Below are 22,292 nucleotides of genomic sequence, written 5' to 3' on the forward strand. Positions count from 1 at the left end.
CCCGTGCCCTTTGGAGAGGCCCAAAAGGGAGGTCGGAGTGGCTTATTCCATGGGGACGTAACAGAAGAGATGGCCCGGTTGGGTCCACTGTCCTCCAGCTTAGAGGGAAGGACAGCGTGGAGGCCAGAAGAGAATAGGGATGGGGCTGATAAAGGGGGAAGGTGTTTTCTGAACAGTCATCCTCACAACAGATGGCGAGGGTCGATGGAGGCCCAGGGTCAGCCAGGGTGGGTACGAGGAGGGCACGCCAGGAGGGGACACCAGGGCCCTGGCAGCCGAGAGAGTCAGCTACCGCACTGCCCAAGCACACCTGGAATGCCTATCGGACCCAGGGCTTGGGGTCCTACTGCTGATTACTAAGTAATGATTGGCCCAAGGTCACGGTCATGGTCATAAGTGGGGTCAGTTCTGGAACCCGAGCCTGAGCCTTGCTTCACACTCTACCGGGGCGGGCTGATCAGGAATGACTCACTACCACTCATTTGCATGAGGATTTGCATAGTGTCTCTGACCTTATTCCATCTGGGCTCAACTTCCCATTCCAGGAACTGCCCCCCCCCCCCCCCCCCAGCATCCCTAGGCACTTCGGATGGCGTTCCTGGTACCTCAGACCTCCAGTGCCATCTTTCTCCTCCAGAAGGCACTCCTGGATGGATCAATAATCCTGGTGGTCCTAAGTTCTCAGGCAACAGGGTCCCCCACTTGTGCCCAGGTGCCTGTCCAGGTGAGGACAAGGGAGCAGGTGTAGTGAGGAGTGAGGGCTGCAGCAGGAGAGACTCGGGCAGTGAAGCGTGCCCGCCGCACGGCTGCCCGGGGCTCCCCAGGAGAAAAGCCCTGCCCCACGGCTGAGCACCAAGGCCCCAAGGCTGGGGCAGCAGAAGGATGCGGCGGGCTGTCCTTTACTTCCGCCCCTGTCCTTATTTCTAAAATCCATTTCCAACACTCCAAACGAGAGGGGGCGGCCCAGCGCAGAGGCAAGACAGATGCAAAGCTACCGAGAGGACTTCCCAGGGCTGAAGTTTTGGCCTCAAAATAGTCTCTGGGGCTCAAGTTTGCTTTGTTAGAAGTCACCCAGGGGCACCTGGGTGGCTCAGTCGGTTAAATGTCTGGCTTTGGCTCGGGTCATGGTCTCACAGTTCATGGGTTTGAGCCCCACACCGTGCTCTGCACGGACAGCACTGAGCCTGCTTGGGACTCTCTCTCTCCCTCCCTCTGCCCTTCCCCACCTGTGTTCTCTCTCTCTCTCTCTCTCTCTCTCTCTCTCTCGCTCACTCGCTCAAAATAAATAAGCTTAAAAAGAAAAGTCACCCAGCCAAGCACGGGCAGTGGGTAAACGTACAGGAGAGCATGGGGACCTAGTACACCACTCCAACCGATGGGCACCCCAGGGCCACCGGTCCCCTGCCTGCCCTGAGGAGGTCGGACAAGCTGACCTCTGCCTGTCCAGTTACAGTGCCGACGCTTCCAGCCCTGCCCTCTGAAACACGGGAAGCCCAGCCGTGGCCTCCTATCCCGGGGCAGTCCTTCCTGCTATCTAACCTCCTTCCCTCCCACAGTGGCCGATCCTTCCACTGGAACCTAAAGCCGCTTCAGTCGCCTAGAGGAGAGTGGTGGACAAGGGCCCCTGGCCAGATGAAGCGGTTGGGACGGTTAGTGTGTCACCTTCCACCTCCCCACCCAACTTCCCTCTGGGGTCTCAGGAGACAGAAGTGAAAGTGGCAGCTGGGGCCTTGGGGGCGGGTCAGCTTGGGAGCCGTTGGGTGAGCATAACGCCACCGGTGCCGTGTCTGGGCCGCCTGCCATAGCAGACGGGTGGGCTGATGGTTAGACCAGGGGAGGGACTTCCCGTGGAAATGAGGGCGTGGGGTAACTATGGACTGGAGGCCCCCGACCAAAGGGAGAGCAGGCTAAAAAGGAAACAATGGAGGAAAGCGAGCGGGGGACAGTCTCGGAAGGGCACTCTCTTCCAGGGCGGCGCCTGGTCCCTTGTTTAAAGCGGTTAGATCTTTCCTTCCCAACCACAGGGCAGGGGCCCGGCTGAAGCAGACGGAGGGGGTCTGGGCCCTGACTGCCAGAACCCGGGGGCCAGAAGAGAGGCAGAGAAGGCCCGAGGCCTGGGCCCTCCCTCACGCCGGGTGGGACCCATCCTGATGACGGGCAAGGTGGGGGTCAGAATGTGACTGTCCACCTACAGTCCCAGTACACACCGGGCCGAAAGAGGCCAATCCAATCAGAGAAGGCAAATCCTCCTAGAGACATCATGACCTCAGGGAGCCACGGGGGATTTAAAGGGGCCGCTCAGGGCGGCGGCTGGGTCTCCTCCGGACTGGAAGGACAGTCCTCTAAGCCCCTGGCAGGGGAGGGCGGGCAGTGCGGCTGCGTGGGCCTGCTGAGGCGGCCAGCCAGGCAGCTCTTACAGGATTAGCTTGCTGCTTTCAGGAAAGGTGCCAGGTGGGGCTAAGATGCCCAGCCAGATGGAGGGGGCCCGGCGGGTGGAGGGGGGTACCTCCACACAGCTATGCAAACACTTGACCCCACATTCAAGTCGCACCCCTCCCCGCTACCCCGCATCCCGCCCTTGCGTGAAGGTTCTGTGCAAAGACCCTCTGCTCGCCGGCCAGGACCCCTGGCTGTCGACCAGCTTTCTCTGCCTGTGATCTGGTGCAATCCTTCCTCTGAGCGGGGGGAAGTCCGGCCAGTTGTCCACTCTCAACCCTTCTGCCACACTTTACCACTGGGACCCACCCCCACCCAGGGGGCAGAGGGGTTCCTACCCTCCCCCGCCGGCCAGCCCCTCACCCCTTCCCCCCCTGGGCTGACAGGTGGGAGAAACAAGAGGGAACAGCTGGGCCAGGACACCTGTCTCCACCCAGTCAGTCCGGGCCCCACAGGCCTGCCATGGGGGGGTGCACCGGGGAGTCAGCAAAGGCGGGGTGGGGGGGGGCAACTGTGCCGGCTGGAGGAAAGGGGCTCAAAGGTCAAGAAGAGATGTGAGGGGGGAGGCCAAAGTCCCCCCCACCCCGTTCAAAATCAGCCTTTCCTCCTGGTCCACCCCAACCGTGACCCTTCACCAAACGCAGAACACAGACACGCTTTAAAGGAGAAAACTCGAGGTTTGAGGTCATCAGCTCCATTCTCTAGGCCTCCAGGTTACTTGATTGCCTGGAGCCTGGAGTAGGAAGGCTCCAGAAAGGAGACAGACCCCTCCTCTCCACCCCCCCCCCCGACCCCCACCGACTGTTTCCTCTTGAGGTTGGGGATGAGCTCTCTGACTCCATATTCTCCCAAACCCGAACCCCGAGTATCTGCTGGGAGGGGGCGGGGCGGGGGGCAATCATGAGGACTGAGGGAGCATGCGGCCAGAGGGATCTGCTCGGACTCACGGCGAGGTGGAGGTGGAGGGGCCGGTTCTGAGGCAGGGAGGCAGCTGGCTGGGGAGGCAGGGCTCCGCTCAGTGTCCCCAGCCCATCCCAGAGTCAGACTGAGCCCTAGGCCCGGAGGCCCCCGCAGGGCCCCCTCAGTACCTCCCACACAACCAAGCCCCTGCCAGGACACCGCCTGCCCCCACCCTGCCTTCGGGGCGGCCGCCCAGGGCCGGCAGGTCCAGGCCAGGCTGCAACTGGGGTCCAGAAGAAAAGAGGCACACCGTCTAAGCCCCCGCTCTCCGGATCGCCTCGCGTCTCCCCGCGGAAGTCAACTCACAGCCGGGCAGGGACAGGCCCCCCCGGTCAGCAGGTCAGCGGTGGAGCGGAGCGACAGAGGTGGGCCCACCGCACCTCCCTCCCCCTGGGGGTTCTAGCAACCCCTCCCAGGGCACAGGCCCCACCAGCCAGGCCTCCCGCCTTCCCACAAGCCAGAGCTCTGGCCCGGCCCGCCTTCCCGCACTGGTGTCTCGCTGTACCCAGCTCGAGGGGGCACAAGCAGGGGGTCACTGGGGCCTGCCCTCACACTCCTTGCCTGGGGCCCTCCTCCCGTGGCACTCCATCGGGGGACAACACCTCCTCAGGGAACCGAAGCAACATGTCCCTCAGTGTGCCACCAAACGCACCTCTGACCTCTACCACTCGTCCTCTTCCTCCTCCCAGGCCTCCCCGGGCCCCCGGCTACATGGCCCCGGCCGCAGGGCGGGACCCTTCCCTTCGCCTCAGACAAGGCCCCTGACACTTGCCAACTGGGAAGAGGGGCCTGTGAGGTCTCCCTACTCCAGCTGGATCGAGTGATGTGGAGATAGGGGTGGAGCAGACGACCCCCGAAGCTCAAGTGGCTTCAACCTGCAACTCGGCTCCCCAACTGGGAAGAAGTCGTGCAGACAAACCCAAGTCTCCGTGTCACCATGCCCAGCACAGAGCTTGGCACACAGGGACACGACAAATGGAAGTTTCCTTCCTCCAGTCCCCAGGGACCTCAAAACTTTCAGTTTTAGGTCTCGAAAGTATACTGGAAAGTAGAGCAAAGGGGTACTGCCGACGGTGAAGTTCCCTTGACCAGAGGGCAAGAACGCCTCCTTTTCTATATGCTTCCCTGGTCTGCCCAACTCCTAGGGGAGTGGCCGGAGCACCCGGCCAGGGGCACCAAGCCAAGGTCAGTGACCAGGCCTAGAGCCCGGAGCCTCCCGGGAGGCTGAGTTTAAATGAGTAAATATGGTCCCGCCTGGGTGTGGCCAGCAACAGGCCAAGCTCTGGACAAGTCCCTCCCTTCGCAGCCTGCAGCAGAGGGAGACAGCCCAGACAGCGGGCACTCCCCATCCCTGCAAAGGCTGTCAGGGTCCCGCGCAGAGTCCGTGAACACGTCCTCAGGTCTCCACGCCAGCCAGGACCGGCCAGAAGCATAGCTAGGCTCCCAGGAATGGGGGGGTTGCGGCCACAGCCTCAGGAAAAGGAAAAATCAGACGCAAAGGGGCTCGGGGACCAGCCAGGCTGAGGATCTACCCCCACAATGCCTGAGGACTCAGACGCCACCCTGCTCATCAGAGTGAGTGGGGAGGGTGACAGGGACCACAGCCAGAGCAGGACTCCCGGGTGCTCTGATCACAAGGCTAGTGACACTCCTGGATCCCTGGAGGGCTGACTTACCCCAGGGCACAGGTCAGCATGAGGGGCAGAGGCGGTGCGAGCCAGGGCCTCGGGGAGGGGCACGTGGGGATGCTGCAGGGGTGGTGACAGAGGTCAGCCGGGGGGGGGCTGCCCAGCTGTGGTCTCACCTCCGTGCCTCCTGCTCTGGTCAGCCCTCCCTCTTACATGTTCTCGCCCCTCGTCCCCCACCCGTCCCAGGCCTCCGAGCCTTTAATCATCTTTCCATTTGCTGCCCTCCCCCGCCCCCCTCGGACCGGCAGCTGCTCCGTGGGTGTCCACACGCTCGTGTGCGCGCGTGTGTACTTGCACACCTTCATGCGTGTGCACCACTGAACTCTGGGGACGTGCCAGGTGTGTCTGGGCACAGCGGTCTGTAGGAGACCCTCCTCCCCCAGCACCCCTGCCGGGGGGAAGGGGCCCAAAGACTCCAGACAAACTCTCCTCGGCTTCAGGCAAGGGAGCAGGAGAGAAAATGAATATCCCGTCCTCACAAGGCCGCCGTGCGAGGCCTTCCAGGAGAGCCGCCTAGAACCGCCAGAGAAGCAAGTGCTCGGAGATCCCCGTCTTTCCCAGGCCAGGCTAGAGCCACCTCTGTGCCCTGAGCCAGCTCCGCCCACGGGTCCCTCCCCGCATGCTGCCGGGGTGGACAGGCCGGGCAGCATCAGCCACAGCACGGCCAGGTGTCCTGCGTCCCGCGCAGAGCGGCTAGCGCCTCACACCTCCCCCTCCCGCCATGAGTAAGTCACCAAACTGGGACAGAAGGACGGTCGGTTGGCCGGACTCCGGCCCCATGACTGGCTCATAAAAGCCACCAGCAATTACAGTGATGCTGAGGCTCGGCCGGCTCGCCACCTCCTCCTCCTCCTCCTGCCTGTAAAAAGGGAGACAACTGCCTCAGACCAGGTGGCCTCAGAGAGCCCGGAGAGTCCCAGCCGTGGTCCCCAGGGATGGGGAGAACCCACCACCACCACCGTGCCACAAGACCCAGGATCTGGCCCTCGACGGCGGACTCCAGGCCCACGTCCGATCCTCACGTCCGCCACGGAAACTGAACGGACGCCAGCTACGACCCGTGCCCCGGAGGTCGGGCCTCCACGACCCACCCCCCATCAGCTCCCCTTCTCTGGTAAGGCCACGGCCGCCCGCACTAGAAGGGCAGAGAAACGGGGGCCTTGGCTCCAAAGGCAAGTAGGGAAATGCCGGCCCCACCCGTCTGTCCCTGCCTCCTCTTGCTCCCACACAGGCAGAGAAGGGGCTGGCAAGGTGTCCCGCACGGGGCCCACCCACACCAGGCCAGCGTGAGCGCCGAGATTCTGGACGCAGTGCCAGCCTCGGGAAGGCTGATGAAGGTGGGCACAAGTGCAGGCCCAGGTGGCCAGGAGAAGGTCAGCAAGATGAGCGGAGGACCAGGCCTCTCTGGGGGCACGAGGGCTCAGGATGCTCAGAGACACCTTCCCAGGACAGGCTCAGAGGAGGAACAGTGGGAAGGGTTAGGTCACAATCAGTGAGGGTCTAACCTCAGGCTTCCTCTCCCGGGGACCCCTAAGGGGCCAGTGGGCCTACCCCCCCCCCCCACCGCCGCCTCCTTGCTCTGATACTCTAGACCCCACCTAAGTGTATCCTCCACGCCCCCCCCCCCCCCAGCACACACCTCCCAGGAAAGACCAGGGAAGATTAAAAAAAAAAAAAAAAAAAAAAAAAAAAACCCTGCTGGAGAAAGATTATATAACAGCAGCCAGAAAGACTATCATATCTCCCAGCCTGTGAGAAGAGCCAGGAGCCAGGGCAGAGCTGGGAAGCCCAGGCCCCTCCAGCCCCGAAGCAGAAGGGACAGAGTGGGGTGGGCAATGGGCAGTGACAGCCACCCTTCTAAATCCCCCACCACTCTGCTCCAGCCAATGGGTCCAGGGCACAGAAGCCCCGGAGGAACCTCTCACGCCCATCCCCCAACACAAGGGTTATGATGCTCTCTGACCGGGTCCCACTTCTTCCCTTGGACCAGGGGTTCCAAGAGCAAGAATTGTGGCTTCCTTCTTATGGCCTCTCCCTACTATGAAGCCATGCCTGAAACAGCGCAGTGAGACTGAAGCTCTGACACAGACTTGCTGTGTGATCTCAGGCAAAAGGCTCAACCTCTCTGGTCTCCAGAAGAGTGTGAGTGAAAACTCTTCCTTTTCCAGGGAAACCAGAGACCCCTCCCTTACAAATCTACACACACGCACACACACACACACACAAGCGCATACAGAGTAGGTGGGGGGTGGGGGAGAGACAACAAAGAGAATATGACCACTGACACCTAAGGGTCCAAACGCCTGCCTGTGCTAGGACAAAGTGGGAAAGAGCCACACATCAGCTCTAGTGTCCCCCCAGTCACCCCACATAAACGGGTCCTCAGCCACCCTCACGCTGATCCCACCCCGCCCCCACCTCCTGCCCAACACACTGGGAAACCACAGGAAGGAAATTCATTCCCAGGCAGGCCGTGGGAGCTGGGACAGCCAGGCTAAGTCCTGGGGCGGGTGTGACCCAGCGGCCACAGGCGGGCTGGACAGCTGTGAACACTGACATGTGCCTTTTCAATGCTCTCCTTGGCTACCAGGACCTCCCTGTCCGGGGTTTGAGGACAAGTGGGAGGCGGACAGCTCCCTAACTTCAATACACCCAATCTCCAGCTGGCCTGGGCTCCCCTCCTACTTTGAGGCCAGAGCAGCCCAAGGTCACCGCCCCAGACGGCAAACTTCCCATAGTCCAGGCGGGCCCCCGAATTGCCTAGGAGACCCGCGGAGGGGCTGAGGGAGGGGGGGAGGGCCACCCCCCAAACCAAAGAAACCAGGCCAACTGGGAACCCTCACAAAGGGGACTGGGCACAGGGAAGGGGGGACACAGGATCCGCCCACTGTACCCTCCCCCAACCCACCAACAATGCACCGTTTAGGAGGAGGTACAGAGAGCCTCCCACTCGGAAGGACAAACCCGAGGTAACCCAGTCGTGGTGCAAAGTGTGCCCCCAACCAGGACCCTCCCCGCACAGGGACAGACCTCCGGAGGCTGCTGAGAGGTCGGCTGGAATCACGAAGGAGGAGCCTTCTGCTCATCCCCCTGAGACCCCAACCTGACAGGAGGGGGCTGGCGTGGGCGCGAGACACAAGATGCATCCCAGTCTCCTTTGGCCCTCCCTCCCCAAAAGCCCCCCAAACTCTCCGTCGACCCCCAGACCAGTCCAGCCTGCCATTGGTGGAGAGAGGGACTGGAGAACTCGTGCCCAGATGTTGAACAGCTGCAAACTTCTGGCCAGGGTTTCTCCGACTGGGGCTGCTGCCCAACCAGATCAGGGGTCTCGGAACGGGGGTAGGAGGTCCCCAGGAAGGGTCGAGCGTGCCCACGCCCGCGGCGGCCCCGCGTCCCAACTCCACAGGCACCCGGCAAACCCGGGCCCCGGACACACACACACTCACACACCCCAACCCACCACCCCGGTGTCATCTGAACGACGTCCCCCCTCCCTCCCCCGCTTCCCAAACAGCTGCGGCTCCCCCCCGCCCCCACCCTCCCGCCGCCCTCCCAGGCCCCCTTCTGCACCATTTCGGGCCAAGGAGGAGTGAACAGGCGGCGCGAGGAGGGAGAGGGAGGGAGGGCCGCCTGTTAAAATGTCAGTCGCTCCCGGCTGTCACCGGAGACCCCCTCTGAGGATGGCGCCCCTTCGCAGACCACTCGGAGGCCGTCGTAACCCCGGACACCCGCAGCCGGGCGCGTCCCCAAGCGCGGGTCCCCACCCCGACCCCGACGCGCAGGGGAATGAGCCCCCTGCACTTGTCCCCCGGCCGCGTCCCCCACACAAACAAGCAGCCCCCCACGTAGTCTCCCACCGACGCCGCCCGGAAACAGCCAGCTCCGCGAGTTCCTCCCACCCGGGGGCCACCCCATCCCACCCCTCAGGGGGACGGTCCCGACCACCCTCCACCCCAAACCCAGGACGGGGTGGGGGAGGGGGCCTCTTAAAGCGGCAGGCGCATTATTTTCCCCTACTCACCGGCCCCGCTGGGGGAAGGGGGTGTCACGGCTGGGACGGGTGGCCCTCGCCCCCGGTCCGGGGGATCTTCAACACCGGGCAGCCGCAGCTCCGGGCGGGGGGAATAACAAATGAGGCCGGCGTCCGCGCGGGCCCTGGGCGGCGCCGGGGGGCCTGGGCCCCCGCCGGGGGCGCGGGGGCGGACAGGCGCGCGGCGGGCAGGGGGAACCGGGGCCGAGCGCCCGAGCCGCCTCGGCGTTGTTGATATTTTGCTTCCTTCCTCCTTTCGGGCTCCAAAGGTAACTCCTCCAGCCCCCGGGAGTCGAGGCCGACGTAGGCACAGCTCAGCCTAGCTTGAGGGGTGGGGCCCGGGGCTGACGGGCAGGCAGGGGGGCCAATGGGAGGAGCCCGCGGCGGCGGGGCGGGGCCGGAGGGGGCGGATCTGGCCGCGGCCCCGCCTCGCGCCTCCCGCGGCCGGCCGGGCGGGCCGGGCGCCCCACCCACCGCCCTCCAGGCTAGGCTGCGGCGCCGGGAGCGGCGGATCCCTCCGCCGGCCGCGAGGGGAGGGGAGGGGTGGCGAGGCGAGGCGAGACGAGGCGAGGCGAAGGGAGGGATGGGGAGGGGGCCGGGCTGGCGGCGCGAGGAGGCGAGGCTAGCCGATCGCGGAGGGCCGGCCGGCGCGGGGCGCCCCTCGGCGCTGCTGCCCCCGTGCGCTTGCCGCGGTCCTCCCCGCAGGCGCGGCAGCCGCCGCGCACCCGCGCACACGAGCGGCCCCCCTCGGCCCCCAAGCCCCGGGAGAGTTGGAGGTGGCGGTCTAAGTAGACAAATTCAGGGTGGACGCCAAATGGCGACAAGATTCGGGCTCCCCCACTTAGTGTGCGCCGAAGCCGCGCGCAGAGGAGCACGTTCTCTGCCGGGGGTTACCTGGGGAGCTCGCCCGCCCCTCTACCTGTGACGGGCGCCTCCCTCCCCGGGCCCGGTTCGGCAGACGCCCAGCAATTTAAAGCGACAGCTCATAGTTCTTGGGTGACCTAATCCCCAGTGCCTGCGGTCCCAGAGCACTTACAGCCGAGGGGGGCAATTTAAAGGGGCGGGACCTTAATTTCCCCCAGCACAGGAAACGCCCGAAAGCATCTTATTAAAGAAGCAGTAGTAGCTCTTAAAAAAAATAAAAAATAAAAAAATCCCTAGTTGCCCCAGGGCGTGGTGAATCTTCACGTGCCCTACAACAGGAGTGTGGGTGCCATGCCTGCCTACCCCACTGAGCCGGCAGACTTCTTCTCCAGCAAACCTATTACCTCCAGCTCCTGCTGCTTTCTACCTGCAGCCTTAGGAAATGATGGAATCCGGCTTCGATCTCTAAGAACCTTGCAGAACAGAGGGGCGCTCAGTTCTTCACACACCCTGATTTCTATCTGGCTGGGTCTGATTTACTGAACAAAGACGAGATTCTGCGTGAAGTGTTGGGTTAAGTTCTGGGTGAAGAGACTAATATATACGAGAGAGACAGCTAGTCGTGGTGATCGAAAGCATCAACAGTGGAGCAGTGGAGCTGCCTGGGTTCGAGTCCTCACCTCACCCTGCGTTACCTTCCCCCATGTATGTTACCTGTGAACATGGGTACGTGGGTTAACCTCCCTGAGCCTCGTGATCCTCATGGCTAAAATGGAGATGGGGATAACAGTGCCTAACTCCCACGTTTGGTGTGGAGATTAAATGAGCGTATGCAAGTAGACTGCTTAGAACAGTGCCTCACGCTACATTATAATAACTTAAGGGTTGGACTCCCAAGACAACTTTAAGGCCCATTGTCCCATACGGGCCTCAAAGGAGGCAAGATCAGTGGAACTGCTTTGCCAATAGGTTGGAGGTTTATCTTGTATGTCCTAAAACAGGAAGCCAGCAGGCTCCTATTTCCTTGGCCTCAGTTTCCAACCCTTCCACCTGGCCCCTCCTTCGGGAAACCTGATTTAAACAGTGTCCTGCTTTGTCCCCAAATGTAGCTTCTCAGTTCTCCATCGGATCTGGGAGATGGGGCCCCAGCACCAGAAGATGTCAGTCTTCCCTGCGAGGCAGGGCTAGCTTGCCCCAAAGACCTCACTCAGGGGAGGCTAGGGGAGCCCATCTGTCCTGTCTCAGAGGACCGTGAGAGGAGCAGAGCCTTGTGCCAGGGCTGGGGCTGTGGCAGTAGCAAGATGGGAAAGTGCCTCCCCCCTCAAGTGGGGAACCTCCCCTCACTTGTGGCCTCTATTTTTAGTGCTTCCCCAGGCTCTCGCTGGAGAAACCGTTTAGTCATCAGGGTGTTTATTTTCCGGCTGTTTCCGACGTCGGGAAAGCAGAATGTTGAGACTGGAGAGATCCAGGGCTGCTGGAAAAGACTTCTTAGGAACAGGCCTGGGAACTCAGCCTTCAGACCTTTGGGTCCCAAGATCGTAGTTAAAAACCAAAGTGGGCACGGGGCAGCCAAGCCCCCAGGAGACCGAGAGATGGGTTCTCAGCCTGCCTCCAGTTTGGAGTCTCTCCAAGCCAGAGACCCCTATGGCCCCAGCTCTACTTGAAGGATTTTCTCCAAGAACATAGGCAGCCCCCAGAACAAATTCTCCCTGACCGCCGATTCCCAGAAACCCCCTCCCCAACCTCTGATAGATCTGCGCGGTGAGCCTCCCGCCAACCACAGCTCCAGCCAATCTCAAGCCGGAGGCCGGCTTGCCAGGGCTGTGATTGGCTGGCTAGTCCTCCTGCCTTGGAATGTTGGGTCCTTAACAAAGGAATGAGGAAGGAAGGTGAGTCACCTGGGAGGGTGTTAAAGGGCCAGGAGCTGGAGAGAGAAAGGAGCGAGGGAACAGTTCAGTGACGGAGATGGAGTGTCCCGAACCCTGCGATGCTGAATGATAATTCGCTAGAGAACAGAGTAGGAGAGAGTCGCAGAGACTGACGTTACAAGCGGGATAGAATTTACATATATTTATTGGGAGAAATTCATGGAAAAGAAAAGTAACAAATACAAGGTCTTCATTTCCGAGAAAGACTAAGAAAGGATCTAGGGAGAAATGTTGCTGGGAGTTAGATTATAATAAAGACTTCCTGAAACTGACTCACCGCGTCTTTGTCTTCTAGCCCCTGCACTACCCATCCCAGGATCCTTTAGGAGGAAGAATACCCTGGCAGTCTCAGGGGCCTGGGTTTTCATTCTTCCTTCTCCCCCTCTGGCTCCCAACCCATCTTTTGTAGAGAAAAGTCATCTTACAGCCCAAAGGTGCTATAAAACCCCCGAGGAGGCAGACAAGTGCCCACCAAAGGCGTGTAAAGTGTGTGACTCCTCCGTAACAGCGTGGCCCTCCTCGTAGTCTCTACAACAAAGGGACACCCTTTATTCACACCTCCATCGTAATTGGGAAAGGTCTTCCTCACCCCCAAGGGCTGCTTCCCTTCTTGCCTGTTGTTCCAGAACCCTAGGAAGCCACTGCTGCTGTTCCAGCCTTCTTCTGGCTGCTTGGTTTGACCCCTTTCTCCTTCCTCACTGCCATTTGGAGGATCCCCGCCCCCCACCTCCCTCCATTTCATCCCTTCTACTGGGCTGATCATTCTTCCTCCCCATTTTTCAATCTCTCCTCACACCTTCCACCTTGTTTGAGGGCAGGGGCCATCAGCGGGGGTCTGGGGGCGCTCCTGTGCGCACATTCTCCGCCAGGGCCTGTGTATCATCTGCTTGTGTAGAGTGCTCTGTAAGCCACGTGGCTACCTCGACAGTACACATCGGGCTGGACTGACATTTTTGGTTTCCAATTTACTCTTCTGCACCAGGTCCTGATCTCCTTGAGGGCAGCAGTTAAATAAGCTTTGGTTTTGCAGGGCCTGGAGTGGAACGCGTTCAGCCAATGTCTGTTACATGAATCTGTGCGTATCTGTGTACGTAGCTGTGTATCTCAGTTAAGATTACAAAAACTTTAATGGATATCTCCTCTATTTGTCCATTGATTACTCTGTGCTGGCCCAGGGATGGGGCTCTGATCTGGGGCCCAGACAAGTCCAGCTCTAGGCCAGAAAGGGGGGCGGGGGGGGGGGAGGAGTTAAGCAGAGAGTTGTCCTAGGCTGTGCTGGCAAAGCTGTGCCCCAAGCTCAGTGCCAGGGTGCCCTGTCTGGGGCCAGGCCCGGGGCAAAGGGCAGAGGCCCCACCCTGGATCTGAAGGGGGCAGGAAAGGGGTGCCAAAGCCGGGTCCTCGGTCCGTGCCCCCCCTACAAGAGTTCCCTGCCCCGGGCTGGGCAGGATGTGGTGGCAGCTGCAAGAGGGTGGGCAGGATGTGGGGGTGGGGGCAGCTGAAACGAAGCCTGACATTCGCCTCCCCAGCTCCTCCCTCCTTCCCTCCCCCCCCAACCCGCCCCCTCCAGGTCACGTGCTTCTAGCCCGGGCACCGACGGACTATTTCTCCCTTTCTGCGGAAGGACATAATTGACATGGCAAACTCAAGTCACCTTCGACTTCAGCGGTACCACGCCTTTTTCTTGCCTCGTAGCCCAGGACAGAAAGTTTGCCAGATACATATTTCTTTAAAGCCCTGCTCACCAATTCGGGAGTGGCCCCTTTAAATGCAAATGAACCGCCTTCTCGCTCTCGCCCCCCGCCCCCCGCCCCCATCCCAACTTCGCTCCTCGTGCCCAGACTCCGCCAGCTGCCATTGACGTCACGCGTGCGTCAGCGTCGCCAGCCCAACCAGACGGCACGTGGGGGGAAGAAGGTGGCCTTAAAGGGCCAGCCGCCTTCGGCCGGCAGGGTCGCAGCTGTGAGTTTGGCCTTGGAAAGGAGGAATGAAATGAGAGGTGGGGAAATCTGTTGGAGCGAGAGGACATGCAGGATAGACGTTAGGAAGGACAGGTAGGAGTTGTGCTCCTTCCCAGAGTAGGAGGGCCAGGCGTTTCCTCTAGACTCCCCAGAAGGTTGGGGTTTGCGCCCGGGAGAGCAGCGCTGGAGGAGAACAGCTCTGAGGGTAGAGGAGGCTGGCACTTAAGACTCGCCCAGTTATAATGTCAGTCCTTCCTTCGTCCCTGCCCCGCATGTCCGCAACGCAAGGAACTCGTTCTCCTCCGCATCTCCAGCACGGTGCATTTCCAGCACGGAGAGCAAAGCTCCTGGTAGGCAGGTATTCGGTATTTGTAGAACCAATGGGATCCAGTGCAAAGTCGCCTCCTTCAGGAGGCTCTCCCTGAATGCCCCACCGGCGGGCTAGCGCGTCCCAGCTGCTAAGGACGGACCGCCCACAGCATTCAATGAACTTGCGTCTTCCTTCCTTGCATTAGCGACCACGAGGCAGTGCTGAAGCGCTCAGATCTTGGAGTGATGTAGACACGGGGTCGAATCCCCTTTATACTGTTTACTGGCTGAGGGACTTTGGAACAAGTGTGTTCATCTTACCTCTGCTAAGTGTCAAATGGGGCTAATGCTGCTTGGACCACATACTTGTTAGCGGGATTGAAGGAGGCAGCCCCTCTTGCATGGTATCTGTTTCATTGTAAGCCGCTCAATGATGGTGGGGAGTGCGTTTTAGGATGCTTCCCTCCCCCACTAAACTGTGTGCTTATGGAGAGCGAGGACCGTGCCACACTAATTTATTCCCAGAACCCACACCATGCAGGGTTTAGGGTTGGTGATTTAAAAATGTTTGCTGAGTGAATAAACATGAGTGAATGAGTGATTTCAGTATTTCCTGAAATCTGACCTCCAAACCCACCCCTGAAGCTGTTACCCAAAGGGAGAAAACATTACCAATGCCCCCCTCTGTGCCCCAGCTTTTCAGCTCTGTGGCAGAGGTTGGGGTGAGGCCCTAATCACTGTGGTTGAACCAAAAGTATTATGCAAACAAGCCAGAAATGATGGGTCTGCAGTGGAGAGTTGAGGGGGCCTCCCCACCCCAGCTCTGCTGCTTAGAACCCTGACCCGGGACCCCCCAGGCTGGGCTGCCAGGGGCAGAGGACACTAAATGGAGCTGGACGAGGGGAGTTTCTTGCCCCTTCAGAGTCTCTTAGCCCAGACACGGGTCCATCTCTGGCCTCTCCTTCTCCGGAGCCCTGTCTGTCCTGTGCTCAGCTCTGCCTCCCATCCCCCACCCCAACCTTCATTCCTTCTACAGCTTCCTCGCGGTTATAGTGGCGGGTGAGGGGGGCACAAGGCCTCCTACCACCTGATTCCAGCTCGCTGGCCATTGGAGCAAGAGCCACCTCATCCTGGTTCGGCCTGGCTCCTGGCTGCTTATCGATCTGATTTTCGATATCTGTCACCATCTCTGAAGTAGAAGGGCGTTCAGACAACAGAAGGAACTTCCTGCCAGGGGAGGAGCTCTGAGAGCCCTCTCCTTCCCTGAAGACCAGGAGGAAGTGGGGTGACCCTCCTCTGGGGGAGAGCAACCCTGTCAGCTCAGGAACCGCGAGGGGCACGGATGGGTCCCCACAGGACTCTCCCCGCTGCCTGGGTGCCGGCTCCACCCCCTGCCGGGGTAGGGTGCCGTCCAGGAGCATTGTGTGTTCCAGAAAACCCCAAAATAACCCAACTTTGCTGTCCAGCTGCTATTTCTGTCCATCTTGTTTAATTATTCAAACCCAAGTTGGGGAGTGAACTATAAAAAGCTCTCCTACTTGGGGACCCAGGAGAGCTGGGAGGCTCGCCAGGCTGCATTACCAACAGGGCCACATGGTTTGGGTGAGGTCACTTGGTCCGGTCTCCTGCCTGAAAGTTCCATCTGCTGTTTGCCTGCTTCCTTGGCTAGAAGGCAGAGGCCAGGCCTCCCTCCCTGCATCTCCGGCTCTGTGGCAGCCCGTCCTGCCGGGGAGCCGGGCTCCAGCCCGCACTCTGGAAGCGTGCGCTCACTGCTTCCTAGCCCTGGTTCTTATCCCACAGATCCTATTATCAGACCCAAGCATCCAGGACTGAGGGGGTGGGGTGGCAGGAAGTGCAGGTAAAGAGGTCAAGTCAGGTGGACAGTGTGATGGACACTGGGCCCTCGGAGGGCACTCTGTCAGTGGGGGGGGGGGGGGGCTGGGGGACGCTTTTCTGGGGGGGGGGCAGGTTCCTGTCACAGGTGCTGAGCTTCTTCAGGGGCTTCTCTTGGGGACTCTGATATTGTAGCTGAAGGGACAGAGGGAAAGCAGCAGGGACTTTGTTTTTCTGGGCCTAATCCTCTTCTGGTCGTCCAGAAGTTCAATGTCAGTTTCCATTGAAACTGAAGCCCAGGTTGCAGGTGGCGGTGGGAGGTGCAGAAAGCAGGGTACCCCTGGGGGTCTGTTCTGGGATCCCCCCTCCCCCCTTAGGCCTTTCCTAGAGAGGTGATAACAAAGGGTGTGGCCACAGTTGCTATGGCAACTTGGGGAGCGTAGTGGGGGCGGGGGTTTGGACTGGGCCTAGCTCAGCCTGAGCAGGAGGGGCCGAAGGAGAGGCCGGGCCCGCCCTTGGGACAGATGCAGGTGGAGGCAGACTTACAGGATGGACAAGAGGACTAGGGCTTTGAGCCCCAAGAGAGGAAGAGACCACAGGGGCAGACCCGGAGACCCAGGACACAAATGGGGGGGGGGGGGGCAGCGGGAGGTCCAGTGTGGGAGGGGAAGCGGCAGCCTGCCAGAAGCTGGGGGCGGCAGAGCCCAGCAGGACTTTGCAAGAGACCGTGTGGGACCCAAGTGTTAAAGGGGGCCCTGGGCTTTACCCTCGGCCTGTCTGGGGGCTTGTTCCCACACATTCCCTGGCAGCGGTTCCTGTGAAGTCCAACCTGCCCCCACCCCTGCCTCGGCTCTACTGGCGCTGCAGGGGAAGGTGCTGAGGTAGGGGGAAGAGGCTGGCCGTTGCTAAGCAACCAGAGGCTGTGTACCTGGAGGGCATGGGAGGGGGCCCAGGCAAGGATCGCAGGCGCCAGGGAGGTGGGGAGACCGCGGAAGGCCTGGGTGGGTGGACAAAGCTCAAGGCTCCCTCTGCCATCGTCCTCCTGACAGCGGCAGAGGAGGGACGCACTTGTCACCCAGTAAGTGTGTTAATGAATGTGTAAGCGTGTGGCCCCTCTCCGGGGGGCTGCCACTGCACACGGCCCCGTGGGACTCTCTCTGAGGGCAGGCGGGGCCCGGGCTGGGGGTAGGGGCCGAAAGACAGTGTAAGCATCTCTCACTGGTTATGGGAGGGGCGGAGGGCTTGCCTGTCCATTGAAGGTAGCGCCCCTGTGGAGATGCTGCGGCTGGAGGGGGGCAGCTTGGGTGAGAGAGGCTACACAGGAGAGGCCGCCTGAAGCCCAAGTGCTCTCAAGGCTCGTGTTGTCCACCGTATTTCATCGTTTCTAATCTATTATTTTCAGCATATTTGGGGGCGGGCTGGAGATTGACAGAGGTAACCATCAAAGGGAGCCCTGTGGCCCACACACCTGCATCCCTGCCAGGCTAAGGAAGCCGCTCAGGCCATCCGCAGTGTGGACACACGACCGCCCCCGCGCGTGGCTGGTGGCTCCCCACGGACTCCGCTCCCATCCAGAAAGCGCACCTTCATGGGGAGAGCATTGGCTGTGCACCTGTGCCGGGGTCCTGGGGAAGCGGCGAGAGGTGGGCCCGGTGGATTCTCCCCCTGCACCTGCGGTCTCTCCCGGGATGGTCCCCAAACCCTGCAGGGGACCTCCTGTGCTTCGCCCCCTCCTCTCCATAAGCGCTGGCAAGTCGCGAGACCGCCCCCCCCCCCCATTGCACATGCTCCGGACTGACCCCCGAGGGCCGTGTTGCTGGGAACACGCAGGGGCCTCCTGGTTGCTGACCCACGAGAAAGAGAAAAACCTGGGAATAAAAGGGTACAGGCTCATTTTGTTTTCATGCCCGCCTCACGGGGGCACCCTGGAAGGCATGAGGCATATGTTCTCAGCATCGCACCACAAGCCCGCGGATGTCTGAATCCTCATCCTCCGTGTACAGATGACCAAACAGAAGCTCAGAGAGGTTGAGGAGCCATGTTCATGGTCACACAGCAGGAAATGGCTCTGGGATTCCAAGCCAGGCCTGTCTGTTGCCCCGTAAACGATCAAGGGAGAAAACACTTTCCCTGTTGCCCTGACTATGTGGTCACAGAGACACTGGAGGGGCCCAGGACCCCAGAGGGAGGGGAGACCTCAGAGCACGGTTAGGCAGTACCCCCATGAACTAATAAAGAAGCAGCGGGCACTCAGAAATCTTGCGTGGTCACACGGGGACCTCGGAATGGCTCAGGTTTAGAGAAAGCCAGTGCAGAAGGCTGGGTCGGGCAGACCGGAGATTGAGTTCCAGCTCGGCCGTTTCTAGCTGTGTGGCCTTAGGCACGCCACCGACCCTCTCTGAGCTTCACTTTCCTCAGCGTGAAGGTGACACTCCTGGAAAACTGCAGAGATTAGATAGGGCTATGTGTGGTGCCTCGCAATAATTCTCCTCTCCTTCCTTTCCCTGCAGGAGGAGATCGCGGGTGACCAAGGGCACATTGAAAGGCCCACGCAAACCTGGTGGCCGAGTGACAACAGTACTTTGGGGGAGCCTCGCAGAGGTTTGTGGAAGGTCTCTGCGATGTCTCCCCCTCTCGTGGCGGGGGCAGCAGGGAAGCGATGTATGAAGCAAGAGTTATCAAGAAAGGGCCCGAAAGCTGTCCTCTGCTGGAGGGGTGAGTAATGACCACAGGTGACAGAGGGGACACAATGTCCATTCCTGTTTCTCACATTTAAGACAGATTTTTTTAAGTTTATTTATTTTGAGAGAGAGTGAGAGAGCAGGGGAGGGGCAGAGAGAGAGGGAGAGAGAGAATCCCAAGCAGGCTCCACACTGTCAGCAGAGAGCCTGACGTGGGGCTCGAACTCACGCACCACAAGATGATGACCTGAGCTGAAGTCGGATACTTAACCAATTGGGCCACCCAGGCGCCCCCCAAGACAGATATTTAAAGTGGAGACAAGAGGGGCGCCTGGGTGGCTCAGTCGGTTAGGCATCCAACTTCAGCTCAGGTCACGATCTTGCGGTCTGTGAGTTTGAGCCCTGCGTCGGGCTCTGGGCTGATGGCTCAGAGCCTGGAGCCTGCTTCCGATTCTGTGTCTCCCTCTCTCTCTGCCCCTCCCCCGTTCATGCTCTGTCTCTCTCTGTCTCAAAAATAAACTTAAAAAAAAAAAAAAAAGAAAGCCCATATGACTTTGGGCAAATCATTTTAAATAAATAAATAAATAAATAAATAAATAAATAAAGTGGAGACAAGAGAATGGAAGTTCTAGAAAGGATGACAATAGATTCCCCAGCCCAGTCATCCGTGACTTCCTGTGTGCAACATGGGGATCAGCCGCTGTGCCCCGAACCCACAGGCGGCCTCGCCTGGTCGTGCGCCTGAAGCAGGCGTACCATTACAGGGTAGTGGACTCGCAGGGAAAGAGGGAAGACGGAGCATCACTGCTGTGCCCGGTGCCTGGACTCTGTGCACAGGGCAGGGGTCTTTAAGGGTGGCCTCGAAGGCTAGGAGCTCGTCAAGGGCCGTCCCGGAGCTCCACGCAGGGCCCAACGGCTTCCTTCGTTCGTTTCGCACAGCGGGCTCCCAAGTAGGCCTTCCTTTGAAGCCCCCTCCCCAGACCAAAGCAAGCCCCCTTCCCCGCCGTGCTGCCTTGTGGAATGTCTCTGCCGCAGAAGGAAGGCCGCAAGGCCGCACGGGGCGAGGAGCCGAGCCGGACCCGCTGAATGGCAACTGTCGTTACAGTGACTTACGGTTTCCGGGATTGATTGGGTTCCGCTGGGTGGTTTTCACGCAGCGGCTCGTGTTCTGACCGGGTCGGGGGGGGAAGGCGTCCTCTTGGCCTCACGTGTCTGGACTCGGGCTGGGAACACTCAGACGGGCGGGCTCCAGTAAAGCTCTGCTGATTTTCTAGCCCGTCCTTGTCTTCTTTCCAGCACGGGGCCTTCAGAATCCTTCCAGGGGGGCTCAGGGCTCCAGAATTGACGTGTCTGAGCACAGAGAGCCACGGGGGGTCGGTCCTGCTTCTTAGGACCTGGCCTTGGGAGTGACCTAGTGTCGCTTCTGGGCCACGGTAGTGAGGCGGTCACGGGCCCCGCCCGGGTGGGGACGGAGCCTCCGCCGGTGGACAGGGCGAGGGTTTGGAAGAGTGATGGGATAGGCAGTGGCCTGCCCGTTTCTGGAAACCGCACTCTGCCACAGTATGTTTGCACACGTGGATGCAAATATCTAGAAAAAAGGCCCCAGAGGGTCTGTACGAAAATGTCAGCAAGGCTTACCTGTGGAGGGGGTGGGGTGCAGGCGTCTTCTGTCTACCTTCGTGCGCATTACTTGAGTCTTTTACTTGGAGATGATACGTACGTTATTTTGTTGACTGGAAAGGGAAGAAACAAGGGAGAGGCACCAGGTAAAAGCTGGCTGGAAGCCCTTCATCATAACAGATTTGATAGGTTGGTGTTTCTGGAGACCGTGGCACCAGGCATCCGAATTTCATGAACGCATTTCATTAGGTTGGTTGTGTTTTATTCATTTTTTTAAGTTTATTTTTTTTAGTAATCTCTGCACCCGACGTGGGGCTCAAACTCACGACCCCGAGATCAAGGGCTGGAGGTTCTTCCGACCAAGCCGGCCAGTAACCTCAGGCTGGTTATATTTTATTTTATTTTGTTTTGTTTATTATTTATTATATTTTATTGTAATTGTTTTAATGTTTATTTTGGGGAGACAGAGAGACAGAGCGTGAGCAGGGGAGGGGCAGAGAGAGAGGGAGACACAGAATCCGAAGCGGGTTCCGGGCTCCGAGCCGTCAGCGCAGAGCCCGACGCGGGACTTGAACTCACCGACTGCGAGATCCTGACCTGAGCTGAAGTGGGACACTTAACCGACTGAGCCACCCCGGCGCCCCAGGTTGGTTACATTTTAAGTAAGATGCAGAAATGAGGACAGACTTATTACTTTTCAGCGTTACTGAGATATCATTGACATGTAACATTATATCAATTTCAGGTGTGCAATGTAACAATTCGATGCGAATTCCTATTGAGAAAGGATCACCATAGTAGGCTTAGTTAACATTCCACAACCTCACACCATCATCGTGTGCGCAGGGGTGTGCGTGGGGAGGACATTTAGGACCTGCTCTCAGCAACTATCACATGTCGCTAACTGTAGTCACCACGCTGTGAGTTACACGCTCAGCACTGGCTCCTCTCCTGACCGGAAGGTTGTGCCCTTTGACTAACATCCGCCATTTCTACCCCTGCCCCCGAGAACAGCGTGATTCACTCCTTTAACAAACATTTATTGCCTGCTGCGGCCGTACCCGGGACATCTTGGTAGCGGGTCTGAGTTAGCTTTGAGGGACATCTCTCTAGGTCCCTCCATGGCTGGGTCCCGCTCCCCACGTTTATGTGGAAAGAGAAGAGTGGGTCCTGTCGAGGAGATGGCGTCAGGATGTAAAAAGACTTCAACGTATTAGATAAAAATCGGGGCGCCTGGCTGGCGGTGGAGCGAGCGACTCTTGATCTCCGGTTGTGAGTTCGAGCCCCACGCCGGGGGCACAGACTACTTTAAAAAATCTTTTTTTTTTTTTTTTTTTCCAACGTTTATTTATTTTGGGGACAGAGAGAGACAGAGCATGAACGGGGGAGGGGCAGAGAGAGAGGGAGACACAGAATCGGAAACAGGCTCCAGGCTCTGAGCCATCAGCCCAGAGCCTGACGCGGGGCTCGAACTCCCGGACCGCGAGATCGTGACCTGGCTGAAGTCGGACGCTTAACCGACTGCGCCACCCAGGCGCCCCACTTTAAAAAATCTTTAAACGTGTGTCCGTATATATGAGATAAAAGTAGTGAAGATGTTCCTCTCCACCCTCGCGATTGTGTGTTGCTATGTAACGAACCGCCTTAAAACGTAGTGGCTCAGAACAACAATAACAACGTGATGGGTATGATTATGGTTCTGGGCCTGACCGAGCTCAGCCGGGCGGCTCTCTCCCAGGGCCGCTCCGGTGGCTGGAGGGTCCCCAGAGGCTTCCGCTCACGCTCAGTTGTCAGCTGGGGCGTCCACCGCCAACGTCCCTGGACACTGACGCTTCTGCACGAGACCTCGGCTTCTTCACCGCGTGACCGGAGGCTTCCAAAAGAGGATGTCCCCCAGGACCAGACAGAAGTCACCACATTTCTTACGACGGTGCCGTAGAAGTCAACAACCTCGCTCTCAGGGTGAATATAGATTCGAGGGGAGG

General features: G+C 59.6%; 1 protein-coding gene and 1 long non-coding RNA gene across 6 annotated transcripts in view; one reads left to right on the top strand and one right to left on the bottom strand.

Annotated features, from left to right (window-relative positions):
- Nucleotides 1–9,447, bottom strand: part of MEF2D (myocyte enhancer factor 2D) — a 31,313-nt gene extending 21,866 nt beyond the window's left edge. For 2 of the 5 annotated variants that reach the window (XM_045454489.1, XM_045454487.1), the window contains exon 1: nt 9,106–9,444. The gene's annotated coding sequence lies outside the window, so the exon portion shown is untranslated. Of the gene's footprint in view, nt 1–9,105 lie in introns of all 5 variants that reach the window. The other 3 variants (XM_045454490.1, XM_045454492.1, XM_045454491.1) reach the window with 3 other exon arrangements.
- A 4,322-nt stretch (nt 9,448–13,769) lies between these two features.
- On the top strand, nt 13,770–20,761 carry LOC123585881. The gene is made up of 3 exons (XR_006706471.1): nt 13,770–13,957; nt 18,517–18,721; nt 20,600–20,761. It is a non-coding gene; the product is annotated as an uncharacterized LOC123585881 (long non-coding RNA).
- The last annotated feature ends 1,531 nt before the right edge of the window (nt 20,762–22,292 follow it).

Source organism: Leopardus geoffroyi, chromosome C3, assembly GCF_018350155.1.
Source record: "Leopardus geoffroyi isolate Oge1 chromosome C3, O.geoffroyi_Oge1_pat1.0, whole genome shotgun sequence".
NCBI classification, from domain to species: Eukaryota; Metazoa; Chordata; class Mammalia; order Carnivora; family Felidae; genus Leopardus; species Leopardus geoffroyi.